We start from the raw sequence: 25,645 nt of genomic DNA, 5'->3' as shown, positions 1-25,645 counted from the left end.
CTGCGTGAGAATCAGGAGAATAAATAAATGTTAGCTGCTGAGAGCAGAGTCTGATACATGATAAGCATCATCTACTATTGCAATTATTATTACTCACTACCCTCAACACACTTGCATTTTTAAATTTTTGTATCTTTTCTCAGTTACCAGTTTCTGCAATGCTCTTTCAAAGCTTCTCTCCACTCCTGAATTCTACCCATCTTTCAAAGTTCTGATAAGGCTTTTCCTTTTCTACAAGCTTCCCATAACTGTTCAGTTCACAGTGTTTTTTCCTGTGTACAGATTATCTATTCCAGTAATTTTGCAAATGGTCACTTGTTGCTTCATGGTACTTCTTGTACTGCTACCTTATGATATTAACTTTTTTTAAAAAATTAATTAATTAATTATTTTTCTTTATTTCTAGGAGAGAGAGAGAGAGAGACAGCGTGAGCAGGGGAGGGTCAGAGAGAGAGGGAATCATAGACTGAAACAAGCTCCAGGCTCTGAGCTGGCAGTCAGCACAGAGCCCGACGCGGGGCTTGAACCCACGAACTGCGAGATCGTGACCTAAGTGAAAGTTGGACGCTTAACTGAATAAGCCACCCAGGCGCCCCCCTTGTGACATTAACTTAAAATAAAATATCACCTAGTCTTTCCCAGTTAGCTTTTGAGTCCTTTGAACGTAGGGACTCAGGAATATCTTTGTATAGAGCTCAGCACCTCAACATGCCTTTCCAATAATACCTCAATAAATATCTGTTTATTTGACTTAATCTGATCCACGCGTTGAATGCAAGTTTGCTGGATGCTTTTGGAAGTGGTGAACTGGAGGCAGTATAGAAGAGTTGGAACCTTAGTTATTCACTTGTAGGGCATTTATGGGATGTCTGTGCAAGATGCTCAACTTCCACCTTGTGCCTAACAGGGTATCAGTCCCTTTGCTCCAGGAGGAGGAACCAGGACTGTCTGATGGGTAGAGATCCACTAGGATGAGATCAGGTACTGGGTTTGGACAGAGGCGCAGACCTGGCAGCCAGAAGGGCTTTTAGAACAGAAATTGCAGTTCTCTCTCTCCCTGCAGGATGCAGGGAGGCGAGGACAGAGTCCCCAAGGCTGGCTGCAACATAAAATGGTCTCGTAAAGAGCAGGAATTTCCATAAAGAAGTTTTGCAAATTCAGACCTTCCTTCCTTGGTTGCTCAGAGTTGCCCCTGGGTGGAAATCTTTGGCATCTAAAAGGGCCAGGGCAGGTAAGATAGGTGAAGGGCTAGTGTGGTATTGGGTCAAGACTTCTGGGTTCTGGTGCAGATTCTTTCACTTACTTCCTGGTTGGCTTGGACACTGATGTCATTGCCATTCTCCTAAGTCCCCTCATCTGTCAATGAGGGTGTTGGATCACTATGTAATAATCTCTAGGGTCCCAGTTCTTTGTATTATTGTATCACCTGAGAATTGTTCTCATAGCAGAGTCATTGTTATCTACAAAGTACAAAGGAGACCTCCTTTGTTTGAAATTCAGATTCCTCTTCTGACCAGTGAGGCTCAACTGAGTCAGTCCCTAGGGTATGGGATGATCTCATTTATTGGGAGTGGCCCCCGCTTACAACAGTCTTGGAATCCTTTTCCTTCTCCACCGAATCTGGGAAAGTAAGGACTTGAGATGCAGTGCAACAAAGAGATGGCAGGGTAATAATGGGGCAAAGGTCTTAAACTGGGACCATCTCTGTTTGTCTAATCAATTGTCCTTGACTTTGGGTTGTCACTGAGTGTTTCCTCCTTGTACCTCTGGTGAAAGAACTGGAGTCACAATTGCTGATGAGGGTAAAGTTCTAGGGAGGTGAAGCAAGACTGCACTGAGGCTTCGTGCCAAGTGTGCATGGTGGTCAGAGAACCGTCACTGGCCTTGGGCTCCACCTTACTGATGCATTCCCCAGGCATACTTACCCCTCCCACTGCCAGAAGGCACTCTCTCCTTCCAGTCACCCAGATGTCCTCAGCAGGTTTCCTTGGATGCTCTGGCCGCTCCAGCTTCAGTACCACCCCACCCTCTCAATTTAAGCTCATTACAGCCCCTCCCACGGACTCACCTCTACTCTCGGCTAAGACAGCTGGTATGCCTTCTTTATTTACATCAGGATCCAGGATCACTGAGGTCATATCTCTTCATGCTTCTGAACCCATCTTGTGCCTGAAAAATAATGTCAAGGAGGAGGATATTATTGTTGCCACCATGAGAAACTGCTGTATTCTAGGACTTGGGGAATACCGTGGCCGGCAGATGACTGTCTTAGACAGAACATGTGCAAGGATACCATTTCTTGTAGGCCAAGTGGTCAAAAGTGGAAATGGATATCCGTCCTGTTTACTTATTTTGCCTTCTTTACTTTGCCTTACCTCTTCCTGGTAATGCAACAGTCCTGGCTAAGTGCTTGGATCTGTGACAGTTGTGGGAGGGAGAGGGAGGGAAAAGAAAACACACACGCTGAACCTCCAAGGAAATTACAGTCTGATCAGGAAAGCAAGGCATATATACATTTGCAAGAATTCATAAGGGTGTCTGAGAGTATGGGAATTTTACCTGGAGTCTATGTTGAGCTTAAGCATCTAAAAATCCCAAATTTATCTTTCTGGAGAGATGGTCCAGAGTTTTTGGATTTCAAAGGCACACTGGACTACTCACAAGGATGAGAAGCTGAGCTCAAGTTAGAAGACCTGGGTGGAGTTCTGGCTTTCCACTTGCTATCTGTGTGATAGCACATTGTCTAACTGCTCTGATCCTGTTTCTTAATCTCTAAAATGGGGAGAATAATTTGTGCCCTACCTCTCTCATAGCATAATTGTGAGGATCAAATAAGACAAGTGTGTGAAAGTATTTCTTAAACCATCAAGCAGCATACAGGTAAAAGGTGTCATAGCCAAAACCAAAGGACAGCCTCCCCAGGGCCATGCCCCAGAACCACAGGGGAGCCAGGCAGCCAGTGCCCAGCACAGCTCTCTGCCTCTGTGAGCCCTGGGGCCTTGTTTGCTAAAGGCAGGGCCTCTTGCTCCCTCAGCTGCATGGAAAATACTATTCTGGCTAAACCTAGATTTTTTTTTAACCTCTTCACTCTCTTCTATTGCAGTCCCCATTGCCATTCCTTACCACCCAGCCAACCTCTATGAAAATGGTTTCCAAGGGGAATCTGGGTTTCCAGTTACATCACTACCAAATAATTTATTCCCTTCTGGAAGAGACCCAGAGATAAGTTGGGAACAACCTGTGTGGAAAATGAGAGGCCTGGGGACACCTGGGTGGCTCAGTCGGTTAAGCGTCCGACTTCGGCTCAGGTCATGATCTCACGGTTCATGAGTTTGAGCCCCGTGTTGGGCTCTGTGCTGACAGCTAGCTCAGAGCCTGGAGCCTGTTTCAGATTCTGTATCTCCCTCTCCCTCTGACCCTCCCCTGCTCACGCTCGCTCCCTCTCTCTCTCTCTCAGAAATAAATCAAACATAAAAAAAAAAAAAAAAGAAAATGAGAGGCCTGGTAGCCAATCCAAATATCGCAGGCCAATCTAAATACTGTAGACAGAATTTCTGTGAGCAAAGGCTTTCTAAAAAAAACATTTGCCAAAATGGCTCACATCTCTGTAAGCAAAGATCTAGGTACAAGTTCATGAAACAAATGACACAGAGGTGGCTTAATGAAGGGTATCTGGCATATAGGTGAGAGGTGGGCCAGTGGGGACTGTGGGTCTTTCATCTATCCATTTCTCTCTAGCAGCTGCTGAAGGCCTCTAATGCCATATGAGTTTTTTTCTTTCCCACTCTAGAAGAAAATCTGGGGAGCTAGCTCATCCATGACATGCCTCTGTCTCTACCTTGGATGTTATCTGCAGCATTGTAGAACACAAAGGCTCTTGTTCTCTCAATACATACCTCTGGAGGAGAGTCACAGCCATGGTGACAGCCATCCTCTGTGACCCATTCTAGTGTTTAACAGTTGTCACATCTTGAAATGTGGGTCTCACAATGACCTTAAGATTCCATCTTAGCAGTTTTTGTTTATTTCCTGTTTCCTCTGGCTTCTAGTGATTAGAGGTGGGGAACAGCCACTTCTCAAGTTTTCCACTTAAAAGTATGCCTTTAAATACTTGATCAAAGTGGGCCCCCTTAACCTACATTTATCTAGACCTAATAATCTAAAAAACATTTTATGTGCTCACTAACTGGATTATAAACTTCTCCAACTGTTCTGTAATCTCTGCTACCTGACCCCCAGTTCTCCCTCCAAGTACTCCCCTGCAGTGCTCCCCTCCCCTTATTATGCACCCACTTCTCTTCCCTTCCTAAGAACCTTTTCATCTTTAGTTCACCAACATTTGAACAGCTGTACAAGCACAAAATGTTTAATTTGGGAACGGTGTCTGTGGGAAGGAATGCTTTGTTAATTTCCAAAGTAATGCAAAGCTTAATTTAGAAAGTCATATAGCAATTGTTTTGGTTCTGGAAGTCACAGAGATTATAGATTGCACTGCAGAGGCAACCTGCCTGATGATGTTAGCACTTTGCAGTTCTGGGTTTTTCTGCAGCAGTTCATTTTTATTCCCCATCAGAGACACAGTGGGTCACTCCAATAGAAGCATTTGCTCCCTGAGGACAGGGCCTAGGTCTTGTTCAGACTCTCTGTATGGCCTCAGCCTAGCAAGGGCAAGCAAGTGGTAAATGTTTTTAAGTTGCATTGCCTGTCTGTCCCCCAACTCTCTACTTTGGTCTTAAACTTGGTTCCAAACATGTTCTGGAACCAGGAAGTGATGATGGTTACCAAGTATTGAGCAGGGCAGAGACAACTGTGATTTGATCATAGCACCACTACCATCCTTGAATCCAGGAGGCTTAAAGAAAGTTAACGTACGAGGACTGAAGAGTGTCATGTCCTGCCAGATCTAATATTAGAATCCACCTCTCAGGGACACATATTATTGGATCTGAAAAATAATGAGAACCTGGATAGAACAGAATAGATTTGGAGGTTAGGGACCTTAACGAGTAGAAATGAGGAGGGTACATCACTGCCATAGTCACATTACTTAGGGCTGGACCTGAAACAGCTCCTGCGGAGCAGCACTGCCCAGGAGCCATCTGTATGCTGTGCCTGCTCAGGGTCCTCTTTTGGCCTCTCTGGAATCCAGGCAAAGCTGCCTTCCATCAAATGCTTGGGGTACTTGACTGTCATGGGATGTTCTGGAACCTTAAGACATACACTCAGTTGCATTTCTTGATTCTCCAGAGCTCCAAAGCCCAGAAAAAAGATTTCAATCTCTGTTACCCCATGAAGTCAGATATACAGATTGTGTGATAAACTAAAGGTCCCCCAAGGTCAATCTGGAAAGAAAAGCAATGAGGAAGATCCCTGAGAGAAAGTCACCATGAATGAAGATACTGCCGCAGAGTGGGCCAGATCCAGTCCAGCACCTGAATATTAGATAATAAGAGGTTCCATGTAGAGTGCAAAGCTTAGTCCCTCTCTTTCTCCCCTGGAGCCCCTCAACCCCTGATTCCACAGGAATTTCAGTGTGTTCTGGAAATGAGGGAGCTGGGTCTTACTTAAGAAACAAAATACTGTGTCACTAGAGGTTCAACTATTCAGGTGTAGGCATCTTTTCTAAAAGACCTGGATAATCTTGTCCTGCTGGTCAGGGAGGTCAGTGGTTGGGGGAGGTGGGCAGCAGCGTAGCAGTAACCAATTGGCAGGGGAGAGACTATAGGGTAGCAAGGGCAGCCAGCCTGGAGGACAGAGACAAGAGAACAGACATGAAAGACGTGACTGCACAGCTAAGTGGTGTTAGGATTAGCCTATTTTGCTGCACAGGGTACATTTTATTCAAAGCATTAGTTTTTGTAAGATCGAAATCTTTCAGAGCTCAGCCCTTGGGTGGGTTCATCTCCATTTGGTTTTCATTTATGTTACTAGGGGACCTAGGATGATACAGAGAAATAACAAGAAAGAAGCACAAAAAGAAACACAGATTCAGAGAAAACCAGAATTACAGAGATACAAAGGGATATTAGAGAGTTTGAGAAAAGGGATTAGAGGTCGAACAGAACACAGAGGAAATAATTTGGGGGGAGCGAGAGGCAGGGAGACAAAGACCTATTAAATCAGTGTTCTGCGAGATGTTAGCTGAGTCCCCTAGAATGATGATCAGGCCTTTCTGAACTGCGCCTGTCTGGATTAAGAACCCAGGAGAAACCACAAAGGTTCATTGTTTTGTTTGTGCGGAGTTTTGGCTCCAGGCAACCACTGCGTTGGTGTTCTGACACACTGCCTGAGCTCCCCCTGCTGGCCACTCTGCAGAATTTCACCATTTGGGTCCAAGCAGAATCAGATTACGTAAGTCTTCTTGAGCTTTGCACACCCATTTTTTTTCCTTTCCTTTTTTGCAATTAAAAAAATTTTTATAGCCCTAGTTCCTGGTTTCTCCGAAGCCTGCTCTTTGATTCTGGGTCTTAAATGCCCTGGCTTGATTGCCATGGCCCTAAATGCCCAGTGAGGGCAGTCCTCAGAGACCCACCCTAATGAGGGTACAGGCAGGAGGCTGGCTGAGCAAACATATTTAATGAACACATGCCACATACAAAGTGCTGCGGAAAGGCCTGAAGGGAGCTCATTTGGCCTTTAGTCTTCTTGTCTGAAAAATGACTGCTAGAATTAAACTGGTCTTTTGGGGTTGGGGAGAGGGTCCTCCAACTGTACCAGCCTTCTAGAATAAGTCCTGAAAAGAGCCTATTGGGGCAGCAGTGATGGCGCCCTCCTTCTTCTTTTCCTTCTCTCTCTCCCCTTCATCTTCTCAGCACGAGGAAGAGGAATTGCAGTGGCAAAACCCCTGGGGCTGGAAGGAGAAAAACACAAGTCTCCCCAAATGCCAAGCCGATGTGACTGCTAAGAATAGCTTTTATCTCTGGGAGGAAAGGCAGAAGACCTGGTTCTCTCTTCCCTCCAACTGAAGGTTGATTTTAAAGGGGCAGCAGCCAGCCGTGGGAACACAGTAAGCCCTGTCTTTCCTAAAATGATTTGAGTTCCAAGTCATAAAGGCTAGAGAGGGGCGATGTGGGAGGAGAGAACATGAATCCAGAGGACCAGGGAAGGAGGTAAAAGAGGAGGCAAGAGGAAGATGGAAAGGAAGAGACAGAACAGGACACAGGAATATCCATTACACACTGAGCCCGGGCTTCTGCAGTCCCAAGGAGACTGACAGGGACTGTAGGACTTCTGGGGGTGGCCTTCGGATGAGCAGTGGGGGCTCTAGGCAATGCAGTCCCCACTATGGCTGTACTTTGGGGCAGGGGGACAGATTTCCAGACCTCTGGCTAGGATGTATGCTCACCATAATGAATCCCTGTGAGTCCCCTCCCTCCCAGCTACTCAGATGTTAGAAACCCAAAATGTCTCTCTAAAAATTAAGTTTTCTTTCATAAAAATGCCACCTTTCTCTCAGGACAGAAAGTTAAAATGTTTCCAAAACATGAGGTCAGAGGCATAGGGTTATTCTCAAGAACTCTAGATAAAAACATCAGAAAGGATTCCCTCTCCTTTGCTACCTAAAAACTAAACAGATTTTTACAGCTAACTGCATGGCAGAAAGCAGTAATGGTCCTCAGGGAAGCAGTCTCTTCTTTAGTCCCCTGCTCTGTCCTTGTGAAACACCTTCTCTAATCTAGCTTCCTTCCTTGCCTCCTGTCACTGCTTCAGCCTTTTGCTTACACTGTCTCCTGGTCTGTCCAGGCTCTGGCTTCCTTCCCCACTCATCTTTCACGTGTCTCCTGGATCTGCCTCTCTGGCCAGAGTGCCCACTTGGTTGCCGTGTCTGCTTGGGATCCCCAAATATCTGATGCCCTGCAGCTTTCCGACAGGGCAAGTGGGATATCCCACAAAACTTGAGGAGAATCAGTCCCTGAGTCTTTCTTTACTCAAGGCAGTCTACAAACCACCTCTGAAACACTACTAGACAGTTGATAGCCCACACCCTGTATTGTGTTCTATTCAGAATAGCCTTTGCCCACTTCTACCATGAAAGTGACTCATGAGTCAAGAAGTACAGAAGGGCCTTGGCAGGCACTGCATAAATACAAATAATGGTTATTTATCACAAAAGAAAGTGGCTCATAGGTAACTGAAACTTACTTTTGAATAAAAGGGAAAAATCCACAAACATCAAAAAGTAAAAAATAAAAGAGGAATACCCTGCAGAAGATGTCATTTCTCCTTACTGTAAATTGTAGCAAATTCCTAAATGCTCCAGGAGAAGAAATGATTTTGGAAGAAATCTGCTCAGCTGCTCAGGTCAGGGCCGGCTATCACCAGCAGAGGGCAGACTTCAGTTATAAACAAATCTGCAGAGCAGATGGTTGGGAAAGGGCAATTTAGGATTCCAAGGTTATACATTGCTTATTCCAGGCTACGCATAACCCTGAGATCATAGTCCAAGATTATGGATAGGATACAAGAGAATATATTTCAAGGAATCAGTTCTAAGCAGAAAATGGCATGATGATAAATGTTCCTTTGTTTATAAGATTAAAGCCTGGTCAGAAGAGGCTGATTCTGTATACCTTCTCTGGGTGCTACAAGCGGCTGTTTGTTTAATGTGAATCACTGCAGTGACTGGTCCCCATCCTGGGCCTGCCACAGTCACTCAAAGCTGCAGATTATGTTTGGGCTTTGCAACTGATTTGGAAAGGCAGGTACTGTGCCCAGGACTTGGTGAAGAAGTCTTTCTGTTGATCATTCCCTTTTGTTTAGTGAATATAGAGAAACTGTATTTCCTGGGAAACAGATAGGAATAAAGACCATTAGAGATGTTTCCTTAAGATTTTTGCCAGCCTATCAGTTCCACTTCTAGATAGATACCCATGAGAAGTGAAAACATATGTCCACACAAAAACCTGTACATGAATGTTCATAACAGCATTATTCATCTTAACCAAAAAATGGCAACAGTCCAAGTGTCCACTGGCTGACAAATGAATAAACAGAACACAGTCTATTTGTACAATATCATTTAGTCAAAAAGGGATGAAGTACTAATACACTTTACAACCTGGATTAACCTTGAAAGCTTCTTGCTGATTGAGAGAAGTCAGTCACAGAGGACCACATATTGTATGATTCCATTTATACGAAATGTCCAGAAGAGGCAAAGTCACAGAAATAGAAAATAGATTAGCAGTTATCAGGGGGAAGGGGAGATGGGAAGTGACTGTTAATGACTATGGGATTTCTTTTGGGGGTGATGAAAATGTTCTGAAATTAGATAGTGGCAATGTACAGCTCTGAAAATACACTAAAAAGCACTGGACTGTACACTATAAAACTGTCATTAAAAAAGAATATTTTGACCAGGGAAGATGTTCTAGAGGGAAAGTTAGAGCAGGAAATAAGGAGAATATAAAGGGAATGATTGACTTCTGAGAGACCCAGTCCAACCACAAAGCAAATATATATATGTAGTAGTTTAGTGCAGGCTGGAAATAGAGGTAACCGAACCCAGTATAGAAAGCAAGGAGAATTATCCACAAAGCTGAACTGACCCTCTATCTTCTCCAACTGACTGACTTGTAAAGGGTGGACACCTCTCTGATTGTGCAGGCATGGGAGCATGGGTGCTATTTCACTCAAGGCCAGAGGGCTGCATTTGTGTTGATGTCGCTGTGCACCCCTGTGTGGAGGGAAATAAGGGAGAATCACACTCCTCAGGCTATAATAACAGGACAGACTTTCTAAGATCTCAGGAGCTGATGAGGAAGGAAGGTGATAATAATTAAGTCACCAGCTCAGCTCACTGAGGGCCTCGAGGTCACACCTGAGTTCCAGGTATGTAATCAGTAAATGCCCATAAGAGTCTAGAAGCTCATACTCTGTTCTTTATGTAGCTCCCACAGCACCTTGCAGAGGCTAAGCCCATGAGAGCCCTTGGTCGATACTTGGGGAAAGTGGAGGGAGGAAGAAATAGATGAGCACACAACTGAAAAGGCCTAGTGAAGTACCCTCGATGACTGGAGCCATGCCAGGTATAGCCTTGGTCCACACACCAGACAGGAAGTGGCCCTAACTGCGAAGGACAAGAAGATATGACTTTGATCACTCACTCTATCAGAACCACCCACTCACAGATCACTGGGCCTGCCTTGCTAAGTCCTGAAGCATTAATCAGAGCAAGATCCCAGGCACAACTGAGCGTGCCCTTGACATGTCTTTAATTTCTTGACAAGTCTTGATGCTTTGACAAGTCTTTAATTTCCTACCTTCATCCAGTTCCTGGACAGAAACTGTAATATGTGACCATCCTTGTGTACTAGCGAGTCAAACTTTGCTTCATTTCTAAGATGTACTATGAGGAAACTCTATGAAAGTGTGCCTTTTAAAATTTGTGTTCACTGATTAAGAAAAAAAAAAAAGCACCTTTTTGTTCTGTAATTGCTTAAGGTGACCTGGGAGAGCAATGATACTGGGGTATGATAAAATATTTTCCAGTCCTTTGTTTCTCTTCAAGTGTGGTCCTCTGGGTGAATGTTACGCATTTTAGGGAACCTGGGACTATGGCTAACTATGTCTTTAAAAAAAACCTGCTTAATTATAGATTCAGCCAAGAGATGGGAACTCAGTAACAAAGGATGTAGCTAGAGCTTCAAACAGGCATAGAGAAACCAGAGCTCATAACACTTCCAATTACATAGTAAAGAAGGAGTTAAGAACAACTGGCTAAATAACAATTGTTTTTAATCAACTGTATAAGTTCAGTGGTAGTAGGAATTAGATTTGGGAGTTGAGGTGATCTGAATTTAGAGCTTGGCCTTTTCCTTCAGTTATTCCTTTAGTGATGTACACTGATCACTTTTGTACCAGGCACTGTGTTTAGCATTGACGACAGAAGCTCGAACGAGAAGGTCTGTATCCTGAGAGAGCTTACAGTCCCAACAGCTACACAAAATACCTGTTATCTTAAAGGAGTTGCTAAACTTGTCTGCATCTAGATCTGTAAAATGGGGAGAAATCATATAATTTGAAAGTTACAGTAAGTATTAAACTGAATAACAAAATGCGTGGGATATCGCATTTTTTAAAATGTTGCTTTTCGCCCCTTATGAACACTTGGTGTCAGTTTATCATTTGCTACCACATGCTACTATCTTTAATTGAAAATTCCTAGTTTAAAGTGAGACCACATGGCTTAAGACCTCGAATAGAATTCCCAAAGAAAGTCCATTAGGAAACTTTAGAGGACTTCAGGGTAATAGATGTCACATAAATCTCTAGGATGGATGCTGATCAAAATCCAGTCCTCTGATGCGTGAAAGGAGAGCCCTTTGCTTTTCTCTGCATCTGCTTCTCTCCTCCCTCTTTCCTTCCAACCCATAGTGTCTCCATATTGCTGCTTCTCTCTCCTCTACAGTAATTGTATTCCCAGACCCTCTGACTCAGACAGAGGCCTCTGTTGTGCATGAAACCAGCACAGTGTTGGCTGACCCAGCCCTGGGCAGTTCTGTGTCAGGATTCTGTTGAGTATTGACTTTTAATAACTCTAATGATTTCATCATTTTGTAGATTTCTGAAAGAAGATTGAGGTTTAGAGAGGTTGTGACTTGCTCGAGGTCTCACAATAGCCAGAGAGTCAGGAATCTGAAATGGCTTGTGCTCTGCAGTATGAGAGCTTTGGTTTATCTCCACCTGCCATGCATTTTAGATTCCTTTCTTACTATGCCAGTGTATTAAAAATAATTTTTTAAAGCTACTAAGCTGTTGTAGTTTCAGGTTGTTGTTTTCTAGAAGGCACAAACTGTTTAGACTTACCCTGGTTTAAGAGGCCATTAATTTACCAAATCTACTTGAATTTTGTGACTACTATGCTAAAAGTCCTAAAAATAAATGTAATAAGAAGCTGCACTTGGGTCCAGCGGTCAAGAAGATAGAATTGGATTCTTTCCAAAGCCAGTATTTACACTCGGATGCCTCTTTCCCATTTACTTTAACAAGCTATTTCATGAGGTAACTTTATCTTTAAAGATACTTTTCATTTTTTTTTTAAGAGGAGATAGTTTTTAGGAGAGAGCAAGAATTTAAACTCAAGAGGTTTGGACTCTAGTCCCAGTTCTGCTGGGTGACCTTACTGTAATCGCTTCCCCGCTTTGAGCCAAAACTCATTTGTACAACGTATGGGGTGGACTAGTCTAGAGGTTTTCACACCATGGTCAGTGGGGCATAATGATTTGCAGGTTATATTCTGGGCCACATTGGCAGATCTAAAGTGGAGGCTGGGGAGTGGGAGAGGCTGGGGAGTGGGAGAGGCTGGGTCTCCAGAACCACACTGTCCTCTCCTCTCCCCTCCCCTACTCCCAGCAGCATTCCTTTTGTTTGCCTTCCAGGGGGAGAGTCTGCATAAGATTTTACTTGAAAGAAAGGTTCTGCTCTTTCTTTAACATTTAAAAACCATCAGCACAGCTCAATGATCAGAAAGAATCTTTCATGTTCTAACATTCTCTAGTTTCTAAGTTCAAAGATTGGCTCCTGATTTTTCTTTTTAGAGGTTTCTTTGCTGTTACGGACATACTCACCAATCACCCCTTAATTACAAACACTGTCTCTGCTGACCCTAGCTGACTGCTAACTATGTATTATGTGGGCTATAAAGATCCTGGAAATCAGTTTGTCTGGTAATCCTGCCCTAATAGCCTTGCAACCGGCAGGGAGGAACATTAGCAGCAGTGCTCATTTGCTGACCAGGGATTTTATTTATGATTATTATTTTAACTTGCAGGCATTTGTGACAACCACTTTGGAAAAGCAGTTCCAGAATCATCCCCAGCCCTGGCTGGCACAGCAGTGCCTTCATTTGCATGCTACCGCTTTGTCTCTCGAAGGGCATTCTACAACGCCATTCCTCACTGCTCCCCACCGCGCGCAACAGCTATGCAGATGGGGTTTCAATCCTCTCCTGCACATTTCGTTTTTCCGGCTATATGTCTTGACGTTTGCTCACTAAGTCACCTCTAAATGCCAGCGATCTTTGGCTGCCGTAGGTGCTGAGCCAGACTGTGCCAGCCCAGTCCTTCCTGGAGTACCCCAGCCCTTTCTGGTATGGATTTATTTCATACACGATGGGGACGCTTGGCTCAGAATGGAGCAAGAGCAATTTTCCTTTACAAAGAATTGATTCAGATTTTCATCTAAAATCCACTAGTGCTAAAAGGAGAGAAAGCTGAACTTGCTTTATCATAGAAAATCAGCATTTTCTACTCACTGCAGGTCAGTAAGGTTCAAGAACTCTGCCAGATGAGTAAAATCAGGACATAGGATGGGGAAGGTGAACTGTGATGCAGAACCTCTTATGTAGATCACTGAGTGTTCTTTACCTCATTTAATCCTTATAATCACCCCCCCCCCCACCAGGTAGGTATTCTGATCCCCATTTGTTGTTATAGGAAGAAATTGAGGCTTGGAGAGGTAGAATAACTTGTCTAGCACACGGTTAGGAAGTGACAGATGCAGGTATTGAACTTTCTATCTGGCACCAAATGCCATGTTCTTTCCACTGCACCATGCTGCCTTCTTGATGAGCCTGCTGACTCATTTGGGAAGTTATGTAAGCTTGTAAATCACACTGAGATTCCCAGATAATGTGACTGCATAAAGAACAAAGTATTACCACAATAGTTTTGGTGCACTAGTGGAGAGCTAGGCACTCCACTGTCTTGAAAGGGTTATATATAACTGTTCACAGGTAAAGGTCTGCACCACTGGAATCCAAACCAGAGGCAATCATTTGTTACTTCCCCTCACAACCTGTTCTGTAAATAAACAAGGTTTTAACTATAAACATATGAATAAAGCTATCTATTCACTGAACTCACAAATAGTTACTCAAAGTCCAACCCAGACTTTGGCCACCTGCAACAGGTATGCCAAATGTGCTCAGGATCATATGGTTCAGTACCACTCAAGACAGTCACCTCCATTAGGGGAAATAAGAAAGATTGGTCTATAGCATTATCCACATACTCTTTTTACTGAATAGAGAAGTACCTGAATCAGATTTGCACTTGAGAAAGTTATGCCTGCTTCTGTGTAGGAGAGAGTGAGGCGGGAGGCAGTGTAGTGCTCTCAGTGCCTTGCCATTGTGACCTTAATATTCACCGTTATAGACCGAAGGCCCATGACCTTACATGTTCTGGCTGGCAGGAGGCTTAGCCCATGCACAGTGCAGGCCAGAAGTGCTGGGGACTTCTTGTCCCTGAGAGCAGCCATAAGGCAATGATGGGCAGAGATCTGATGGATAAATAAGAGCCCAGCTCGCTTGCCTGTTGGTAGGGATAATGCTGAGGGTTATTCTGTACTGTCTCCCAGACTTGTCCAGTGGGATGGAGCTCCAGTGTCCTTCAGTGCTTAACTGAATATAACCTGCAACACATCCCGTACTGGCTTTTCTCACTTCCCTGTCTCATTACCCAGGTCAGCTTCCAGGTCTCCTGGGATCACCAATAAATTATTTATACTCAAATCCTTGTCTCGGGCTCTGTTTCTGGGAGGAACACAAATGAAAATCTTTCAATAACCTCAGTGTAGAGATAGATAGCAGGGGCCCACAAAGACAAAAGGAGTGGAAGTGGGAATGGAGAGGAGGGGATGGATAGGAGCAATTTTCACCCTGAGTTTTAGGTCTTCAAAACTGGTTAAATGGAGTCCCAAAGCAGGGGTGAGGGCAGGGGGAAACTCTACAAGGACTCTTTCTGCAGCTTGAGCTCCTGGGTGGTTGCAGATGCCTTGAACTGAACTAGGGAATATATTTGGGGGTAAGAAAGTAAATCCAATTATGGATATGTAGGAGAAAGTGGCATCTGGCTCTGTGATGTCATTTGCAAGAGTGAAAGTACCCTCTTTGCTAAAAGCATCTTCCCAAACTGCTTACCATAGTGCTTGAAATTCTATATTACTCATTTCTTTGGCTTGCTTTTTCCAGAATCCTATTTTTAAAATGCTCCTGAGATTATTGACAATTTTGTTACGTGTGATAATAGCATTGTGGTTATGTAGGAAAAAAACCTTCCTTAACTGTTAGAACTACATCCTAAAGTATTTATGGGTAAAATGAAAGAGTCAGGGTTTCTTTAAAACAATCCAATTAAAAGAAAAGTATACATGTAGGGGTATAGATAAAATGACATTGGCAAAATATTTCCAATTGTAAAAGCTCAGGATGAGCATAAGGGGTTTATTGTATCATTTCCTCTACTTTTGTGTAAATTGAAAATTTCCATAAGAGAAATAAAAGCTACCTCAATATTTTAAAAGTGGGATGATATCATTTCCAGAGTAACGAAGACGATTATAGCAATGAAAGAATTTAGAGATATTTACAGTTTCTTGTTGAGAAGGTAACACAATTAGATAGAAAATCTGAGCAAGTGATGGTAAGTTGCATCTTAGCTGTCCTCAGTCAGCCACAGAAACATGAAGCAAACCTCATCACTGGGCTCTACCCTCTTTGCTTGGTCAAGGTACTTGTGACACAGTGAGACATCTGCTCAGCTGAAGATCACAATAATGATAACAGAACACAGACTGCTAGCAATATGTCCCTCTCTAGGCCTCAGCAGCTTAAATTCATATGGCAACATTTTTAGCCATCTCCTTGGCATTTTTAAAAAGTCACATGAGTTAGATTCTAACTCTCTCAGGAGCCCTGATTGTCTTTCAGGGGCCAGACTGTTGCTGCATTTTAGAAAGCCAGAGTCAACCCAAGCAAAGATGTCAATAGTATCTTTTACCTGGAGAGAGACTTTCTCTCCAAATTTGTTAAACCAGAAGCTCTACTATTCCCACCCACAATATGTACAGAGTTTATTCATGGGGAAGGAGTAGTTGCTAGCTGACTCTGAAATTGAAATATTGGATATCAGTAGCTTTCTCAAAGAGGCTTTGACCAAAATCGAATAAAAGAAATACAGAATGTTTTGTTGCAATTCTACCAGCACTGCAGCCTGCAGTGCAGAGAGTCCTGAGCCAGACCCTTCAGACCTTGTAGAGTAAGAAACAGAACTTGTTCTTAAAGGAGAGGGAGAAAAACCAACCCTGGCATAGCTTGTAATACCAAGAAGAATAAAAGAAGTAGTGTGCATTTTTAGAGAAGACCTCAACTTAAGGGTCTTATGGAAAGGTTTCTAGAAGGCGGGGCATTTGAATTGGACCTTACTGGATATAAGATTTTGGTCAGCCACAGACAGCAGGGAGGGCATGGATGGCATTGATGGAGGGAAGACTATCAGCAAGCAGAGGAAAAGATGAACAAAAAGTCAACACTTTTTGTTCCAAATTTTTATAAATGCGAGTGGCCCAAAGAACTAAGTACCCAGGAGTCATGGCTTGGTGGATGGCTGTGCTTGTTTTGCTGAGTACAGATTTGGAAGTAGGGGGAGGAGGAAGTAGTTTGGCTGGAGGGATTCCCAGGGTACACTTGGGGGGGGTGCAGGACACAGGGGGCACAAAAGAAGAAGGATAAGATAACTCAAGCTGCTGTAGAGACAAGGCTGGGGGAAGCAGAGATGTTAAAGGGCTTTGTTAGGGCATTTTACTTTGTAATGTACTCCCTCCTCTGCAACCACACAAAATCTTCAGTAAAAAGCTACATTACTGACTATGCTTTTGGACTTGAATTTTTAATTCCCAGCAGGAGGGGAGTGAAGAGGGGAGGAGTGGGTGAGTACGCAGTATTGCTGGAAGTACACAGGGGATGAAAACAGAGGCAGCAAGGGGGTGCAGGTATATTTGCTTAATATATTCACTTTGAAATGAAGAAAGGAACTGGTCCTGTAGCCTGTAACCACTGCTGAGATGGGCCAGGCACTGTGCTAGGGTCTTCAGAGAGCCTGCATTCTGCTGGGGGGGGGGGGGGGGGGGGGGAGGGAGGGGGGCAGGGATTAACTAAATAATAAAAAATGTAAAATTAGGATTGTAATTAGTGTAAAGGAGAGGTCTACAATGCTACAAAAGCTTGTAGAGGGATTTGACCTTGTTGTTAACCAAGGGGCGATAGAATTGAGTGAATAGGATGAATAGGAGTAGGTATGGTGTGTAATATTTAAGGCAGAATGAAGAGCAAGTGCAAAGGTTCTGTGGAAGGAAGGAACTGAGGAGAGGCAGGGTGGCTGGAGCACAGACGATGATGGGGAACATAGAGCCAAGCCCAGCTGAAGAGGCAGGAAACAGACTTTAGTGGGTCTTGGAGTCATGTAAGAGTTTAAGTAGGGGTGCTAGGATAATGTGTATTTTAAAAGGCCACTCTAGCTGCTGTTTGGAAAAGAGACAGGAGTATGGTAAGGGTGGACGTAGGTAAGAAAACCAACAAAGAGGCTATTGCTCTCCCCAAGCAAAAGATGATGATAGGGCAGCACTTTATACCATAGAAAAAAGCATGACATAGCCTCCACTAAGTGGATCAACCCTCTTTTATGTTAAATTGACAACCTGTAAGAAAATGTCACCGTACACTCTGTAGGAAACTTATTGTTCCTTTCAAGTACAGATACATCCTTATGTAAGTGACTTTAGTAATAAGAACAGATATATGCTAAGACTAGGATGAAAAGACTGTCTCTGAAGGAGAGAAATGCAAAATGTAATATTCATGAGCTTTTGGATATGTCTACATGACAGATGTGTTTCTAAGTGTTCTGTATATTTTAAGCAGAAATCTTTTTTTCCTGGTTGGTTTGTATACAGCACACTAAATGGATGGAATGAGCGAACGATTATGTATGAGTTGCTTTGTCTTTTGGTAAAAACACTTCACAGATGCATGTGCATTAAAATGTTTCCATATCACCTTCAATTCACCCTGTGTATTCTAATCTTGCTCAAGGAGAAATGGACAAACCACAATAGCACTGGGAAATTGTATGCACTTCTATATTGGAAATAGAGCAAGCAGACACAGGTGAATAAAGGAAGATATAAGAGACCTAAACCACCAAATTAAAAAACTTGATCTAACCTTGCACTCAATGACTAAAAAGTATACATTCTTTGTAACCTTACATGGGACTGTGATAAAAATGACTATGTATGACTAGAAGGCTTTGCTCACTTTGTAATAACTCATTGAACAGCATATGTATGAACTTGTGTATTTTTCTTTCTATATGTATGTTAAATTTAAAAAAAATGGTTTGTTAAAAAAAAAAAACAATCAAACAAAAACTGACCATATATGAAGCCAAAAGAAAGTCTCAGTAAATTTCATAGGACTATAATATACAATGATGCAATTAAATTAGAAATTAATAATAAAAAAATAGACAAAACAAAAAAAAACCTTTGTAAACTGAAAAATGTATTTCTAAATAACTTATGAGTTAAGGAAAAAGCATAATAGAAATTATGAAATACTCTGAAATATATAACAATGAAAATACTAATAAAGACTTATGGATATATACCTAAAATTAAATTTACAGAATTATATGCATAAAAAATTTAAAAATGTAAAAATAAAAATGAATGAGGTAAGTACTTTGCTGAAGAAACAAGAAATAGGACATTACAGTAATTTCGAAAAAAAATAAAAGAAATAAGTATAAGTGGAAAAATTGATTAGAGACGATAAAATAAAAAATGGGTTGTCTGGGGGTGCTTGGGTGGCTCAGTTGGTTAAGCGACTGACTTAGGCTTGGGTCATGATCTCACACTTCATGAGTTTGAGCCCAGCATGGGGCTCTGGCTGACACCTCAGAGCCTGGAGACTGCTTCAGATTCTATGCCTCCCTCTCTCTCCCTGCCTCTTGGCCTCCTACATGCACACACACTCTCTCTCTCTGTCTCTCTCTCTCTCAAAAATAAATAAACATTTAAAGACATTTTTTAAATGGTTCCTCTGAAAAAATAAGGTAGACAAACCTCTAGCAGGATGGATGAAGAAAAGGAAAGAAGCAATAAATAAACAACATTGGTGCAGCCATTGTGGAAAACTGTATGGAGGTTCCTCAAAAAATTAAGAATAGAACTATCCTAAGATCTAGGAATCGCACTACTGGGTATTTACCCCCCAAATTCAACACAAATTCAAAGGGATACAGGCACCCCTATGTTTATAGCAGCATTATCTACAATAGGCAAACTATGGATGCAGCCTAAGTGTACTTCCATAGATGAACAGATAAATAAGATGTGAGAAATATATATATATAGTGGTGAGTGAAATAAGTCAGTCAGAGAAAGACAAATACCATACGATCTCATTCATATGTGTAATTTAAGAAACAAAAGGAGCAAAGAAAAAAGAGAAAGAGAGAAAGGCAAACCAAGAAAACACTCTTAACTATAGAGTACAAACTGATAGCTACCAGAGGGGAGGGATAGGGGAAATAGGGGATGGGGATTAATGAGTCATGAAAACAAACAACATTAATGACAAAATGAGGATCATAATTATAAAAAAAGTGGAGACTGAAAAATCAGAAGACGAGATTATAAATTCTATAACACTCTTAAAACTAGATATTTAAGGGGCACCTGGGTGGCTCAGTCAGTTAAGCATCTGACTCTTAATTTCAGCTCAGGTCATGATCTCACGGTTCATGGGATCGAGCCCCATGTTGGGGTCTGCACTAACAGCATGGGGCCTGCTTGGGATTCTCTCTCTCCTCATCTCTCTGCCCCACCCTAGCTCACACATGCCCTCTCTCTCGCTCTCTCTCCCAAAATAAATAAACATTAGAAACAAGAACAAACATACTTAAGAGAGTTTAAATTACCAAAATTCATTCCAAAGGAGAGAGAAAACCTGAAAAAAACTAACAACCATGAAAGAAATTGAATCAATAGCCAAAAGTGTCTCCTGAAAATAAAAAGAGAAGACCCAGACAGCTGACAGTTTTAAAAAGATAATTTACAGAGTCTTCAAGGAAAATAGTTCCTGCCTTAAACAAACCACTTTGGAGAATTAAAAAAAAAAAAGGAAGTCTATTAATTTATCCAATTCTTTTCATAGAAATAAATTATCAAAACTGGACAAGAACAAAATAGGAAAAAGAAAATTATATAGTCAATTCATCAATGAACATAAATGGTAAAGTTCTAAATAAAATGCTAGTAAATTTAATTCAGTTTAATTATTTAACCAATATATTAGAAAAACGTATCATGGCCATGAAATAGTTAATTTCAGAATGCAAAATATTCCACATCAGAACAACCTACTAGCTAACAGACACATGAAAAGATGCTCAACATCATTCATCATCAGCAAAATACAAATCAAACCCACCATGAGACTACCTCACACCTATCAGAATGGCTGAAGTTAACACAGGAAACAACAGATGCTGACAATGATGCAGAGAAAGGGGAAATCCTCTTACACTGCTGTTGGGAATGCAAACTGGTGCAGCAAACAGTACGGAGGTGCCTCAAAAAGTTAGAAATGGAACTACCCTACGATCTAGCAACTGCACTACTAGGTATTTATCCAAAGAATACAAAAATAATGATTTGAAGGGGTACATGCAACTTGATGTTTACAGCAGCACTATCAACAATAGCCAAATTGTGGAAAGAGCCTAAATGTCCATCAACTGATGACTGGATACATTACTCAGCAATCAAAAAGAATGAAATCTTGCCATCTGCAATAACGTGGATGGAGCTAGTATGCTAAGCAAAATATGTCAGTCAGAGAAAGACAGATACCATATGACTTCACTCATATGTGGAATTTAAAAAACAAAACAGATGAGGGGTGCCTGGGTAGCTCAGGTGGTTAAGCAGCTGACTCTTGATTTCGGCTCAGGTCATGACCTTATGGTTTGTGAGAGTGAGTCCCTCATCTGACTCTGTGCTGACAGTGCAGAGCTTGCTTGGGATTCTCTCTCTCCCTCTCTCTTTCTCCCTGCACCACTCACTCATGGTCTCTCTTAAAATAAATAAAGTTAAAAAAAAAAAAAAAGAAACGAAGCAGATGAACATAGGGAGAGAGGGGAAAAGAGAGGAAAGCAAACCATAAAGACTCTTAACTATAGAGAACAAACAGAGGGTTGATGGAGGGGAGGTGAAGTGATGAGTATTAAGGAGGGCACTTGTGATAAGTATTGGGTGTTATATATCAGTGATGAATCGCTAAATTCTACACATGAAACCAATTTTGCCACATATGTTAACCAACTCGAATTTAAATAAAAACTTCAAATTTAAAAAAATCTAGCAAGCTTCTCCATGTTTTTTAAAAAATTAACAAACCATATGACTATAAAAAACAAAAATGTAGAAATAGTATTTTATCAATTATCACTCATTCATGATTAAAAAAACAATGTTTGGCAAAGAATATAAGACAATTTTCTCAACCTGATAAAGGGCTTCTACCAAATGCTATAGCAAACATTTAATGGTGAACAGATTTCCTATTAAGCTGGGAATAAGATAGGAGACTCTCAATATCTGCTACCATAAAACACTGTACTGTAGGTCCTAGCTAATGCAGTGATAGAAAGGGGGGGGGGGACCAAATATGAGACTTTTCTCAAGGTATGGCCAGCTACATAAAACAATCCAAAGGAAGGAATAGAAAAACGATTAGAAGTAATAAACAAGGATACTGGTTCCAAATCAGTATACAAAAATCAGTAATATTACAATACACCAGCAACAGCCGTTTAGAAAATGTAATAGGAAAAGAAATAACTAACAATAGCAATGAAATCTATAATGTAGCAGAATTAATCTAATAGAAGAGACAAGAATTACTTATGGAGACAGTTACAAAACATGATTACAGGACATAAAAGACCCGACTAATAGATTACATATGAGAAGATGCTACATGGTAAGAATGTCTGTTCTCCTCAAATTAAGGTACACTTTTAAGTGCAGTTCCAATCAAAATCCCAATGGATTTTTTTTTCATAGAATTTAACATCTTAATACTAAATTCATCTGAAAAAGAATAGGAACAAAAATAGATAAGACAATTTTGAACTATAATAAAATGGAGAGATTTGCCTCTTGAAATACCAAGACTTATTATAAAGTTATAGTAGTAACAAGTAGATAGTGTTGTATGTTTGTAATGCACAGGCTGTGTAGTCTGAAAGTGCCTGCTAGGTATACCACTTCTGAAGCAAGTATTTCTATGTGAGTCTTCTCTAAGCAAGATAAACTTCTGTGACTTAAGTGTATCTGTTGAGTAAAACCAGTAGAATCTTATTCATGACTGATTTCAACAGTGCCCAAATCAACAGAGCTGCAGATAAGTTGTATACCTTGAAAGCCAACCTCCCATGTGGTTGATGCAATCTAGATTGAATAGTTTCAAACTGATTTAATAATATCTTCTTTTGGAGGGAGAATAAATGCTAGTTAAACAAAGAAAAAGTGATTTACTTGAGCTAAGGTGGGACACTGAAGTCCTAAAATATTATTCTTATTCTCCCTTTGAACTGCTGTTCATTTCAATTTTGGAAGATAAATTCCTTGGGTGGCTACATAACCAAATGAGAGATGACTTTCCTTTCTACATCATATTCTTAGATCTCTTTGCAATTAAATTAATTCACATAGCACTTTGTATCTCTTCCTTGCAGCCTTAACAAGACTGATAAACAGGAAGACCAGGGTTTGATTGGACTTGAAGCTCATGTAATTTTGGAGTGGGGTGCTTTTTAAAGGAAAAATGCCAATGATGACTAGGAGAATTTCCACAGATTAGCTTCTGGTTCTGTATATTTCAAACCTTTTTTCTCCTCCTCTACCCATGTATTTCCAGGGCCAGAATTCCTAGGACAAGTTCATATCACAACCCAAACTTTAATCCTGCACCTTCATGGCACACTGTTTTGTGTTAATGATATCTCTGGAAGCCATTCCTATGCCTGGATGCCTAGCGATCATTTAACTCCACTTGAAATTTATGTGAATCAAATAAATATGCCCCACTAAATTCAAAATTTCATTTGTCAGATCCCCTAAATGCCAGACCACTGAGAAACCACCCACCAGGAGGGAAAATGAAAGAAGGGAAGTCAGGAGAGACACAGCAGTCTTAGGCAATTGAGATTTAAGTATCTTACTTTGTCTGATTTTACAAAAACAGAATGGCCATGTGAACACATTTCTAGGGCCCTTCCCAGGGTTCTGGAGAGAGCCATGTAAGGAGGGGACCCTGCATTAGCTTGAAAGTACATCATTTGCTGATATTCAATGTCAGCACAATATTTTTGAAAACGCTAATAAAGGAAAATCCTCACTAAATGTCCACTGCTGATAATCACTAATTAGTTAAATCTCCGGTCATTGGGTTTATTCTCGACTCAAAGTTGGGAACTTATTCACAAATTTACCTATGATCCTAGCCAATTAAGAGAAAGAATGATCTTCCTATCGCTGCAACTGGAACTCATTTGCTTCTTACAGTTTCTGTATTCACTTGCCCATCTTCTGTTCCCTGAAATTCTGTCCCAGTCTTACACTTGACCACCCCTGCATATTTGTATTTCTCTCCTCTCCCCTTTACCACTTCATCCTTCTTCCAGCCAAATACAGGTACATATGCTTAGTCCTGGTAATCCCTCTCCCAATAAATTCTGATATATTCTATTAGGAGAAGTAAAAGTCTTCAAAATATGAAATATTCATTGGTGAAATGGCCCCTTGTGAAATTGTTCCCCACTAAACACTGTTCGAGCTGCTAACCCTAGTGCCTACATCCACTCCTATCAAAGTCTTAGCCATCCATTTGGAAACATCCAGTCCTCAAAAACAATAGAAATCTACTGCAAATCTTGCAAAGGATGTGGACTTTCATAAAATTCATGAAAGTGATGTTTGCACCAACCTGCAACGTCACTAATAAAGGGGGATCTTAGAGCGTTGTCCCCTTAGCAAAGGGGAAAAAAACAAAATCAGTAAGAATAATGATGACATCAATGCTTCAAAAGGAAAAAAAAAATTAGTTTCAAAGGATTAAGAAAGGACCTTGGGTTGGGGCACCTGGGTGGCTCAGTCGGTTAAGCGTCCGACTTTGGCTCAGGTCATGATCTCACGGTCTGTGGGTTCTAGCCCCACGTCGGGCTCTGTGCTGACAGCTCAGAGCCTGGAGCCTGTTTCCGACTCTGTGTCTCCCTCTCTCTCTGACCTTCCCCTGCTCACGCTCTCTCTCTCTCTCTCTCTCAGAAATAAATTTAAAAAAATTAAAAAAAAAAAAAAAGGACCTTGGGAAAACTGGATAAAGGCCTCCAACATTTCTGCAAATATGACCCTTGCAAAAATCATATGCAAAGTGAAGGATAATGAGCTATATAAAAATAACTGTGCCCACAAATTAACACTTGATTTATCAGAATTAGCACATAGTTTTAATTGTGACCTTAAATGTTAAATATAAGATACATTCATTTTCATAATTTTTTGATTGCATTAATTCAAGATAAAGTCTCAATCAAGTCTTTTTCTTTCACTATAGGATCTGGGTCTTCATCTTAAATAGATTCACTTTGGGAGGACCCTTCCTGGAAAAAGGAAGAGGGAAAGGAAGACCTCTTCTACTCATCTCTGTTTTCCAAACACACAATGACATAAGAATCCCCTCAGGAAACTAAAACGTGCAGACTTTTGGGTCCCCTGCCAGATTAGCTCTGAATCTTTAACAGGATAACAGAATTTAGGACTCTAACTTTTTGACAATCATCTTAAGGGATCCTTGTAATAATTAAGCAGATGTGGAAATAAACACCTTAACTAATCCAAAGGGAAATGATTAAGTTTATTCTCTCTTTCCCTCTCTCTTACCTTTATGAAGTCTTTTTAAAATGTCATCTGTAGTGACTGCATTCCTTTCTTCTTTCTTTTATCCTTTTTGCATGCTCATTTTCCCAGATCTAATCTATAAACAAAAAGTTTTTATAACACCTTTGAAAACAAAAAACAAAAAACAAAACCAGAACTCCTTTTATTCTCATTCCTTTAAAATTGAGTGTAAGTGATTTGTTTCAAATTTCTTTTTCAGCCTGCATTCTCATGAGTGCATTTCGCTCTACATTCATTTGGACATTAAACTGCTTTGCAAATATTATCATATTCTGTCTGCTCTTTCTGTGCTGCCTGATTGTCAGCTCCTCAAAGACAAATACCACGTCCTTCATTGCTTCTGCACTTCCCCCACTGAGCCTAGAAGACGAAGACTGACTAGTGTGCAGTATGCTTCACGCAGTGGGTGCTTAATAAATGTTTTGAAACAATATTAAAATGTTGAATAAATTTGACAGCAGTGCTACTCCTTATCACTTCAAATGCCAACACTTTCTAGGTCCCTTCTCTGCCTAGCAACCATTTCCCAACATATCTATATGTCTCCAGGCGTTTCATCCAAGGTGCAGCTCTCTTTTGATCCAGCTTTCCTTACCTGAGTTATGGAAATATTGTTTACATGTTTTCTCTTGAGGAGTATCTGATCAGCACCCAAAGACTCTATTGTGCACCCTGAAGTTGCCTTTTTTCCCTTGGTGATAGTGGGGAAAAGGAGAAATACAGTAAGGATGAAGGTTTCCTTTTGGGTTCCCTTTTTTCTCCCCAAATCATCTTTCACATTAAGACACAATGCCTCAATGCATATTTTCATACCTTGAAGGATATTTTTCATTGTTAGCAC

At 41.2% G+C, this 25,645-nt stretch overlaps 1 long non-coding RNA gene across 1 annotated transcript in view; it reads right to left on the bottom strand.

Annotated features, from left to right (window-relative positions):
- Positions 1-25,489, bottom strand: part of LOC120242910 — a 27,829-nt gene extending 2,340 nt beyond the window's left edge. The window contains exons 1-3 of the long non-coding RNA XR_005531180.1: positions 25,400-25,489; positions 24,787-24,880; positions 2,069-2,169 (exon numbers count right to left, since the gene is read on the bottom strand). This is a non-coding gene — a long non-coding RNA (uncharacterized LOC120242910). The remainder of the gene's footprint in view (positions 1-2,068; positions 2,170-24,786; positions 24,881-25,399) is intronic.
- Between the last annotated feature and the right edge of the window lie 156 nt (positions 25,490-25,645).

Source organism: Hyaena hyaena, unplaced genomic scaffold (assembly GCF_003009895.1).
Source record: "Hyaena hyaena isolate Hyena2069 unplaced genomic scaffold, ASM300989v1 scaffold_321, whole genome shotgun sequence".
NCBI classification, from domain to species: Eukaryota; Metazoa; Chordata; class Mammalia; order Carnivora; family Hyaenidae; genus Hyaena; species Hyaena hyaena.
Note: the sequence above shows the minus strand (reverse complement) of the source record. Positions and strands in the feature narration are given on the sequence as shown.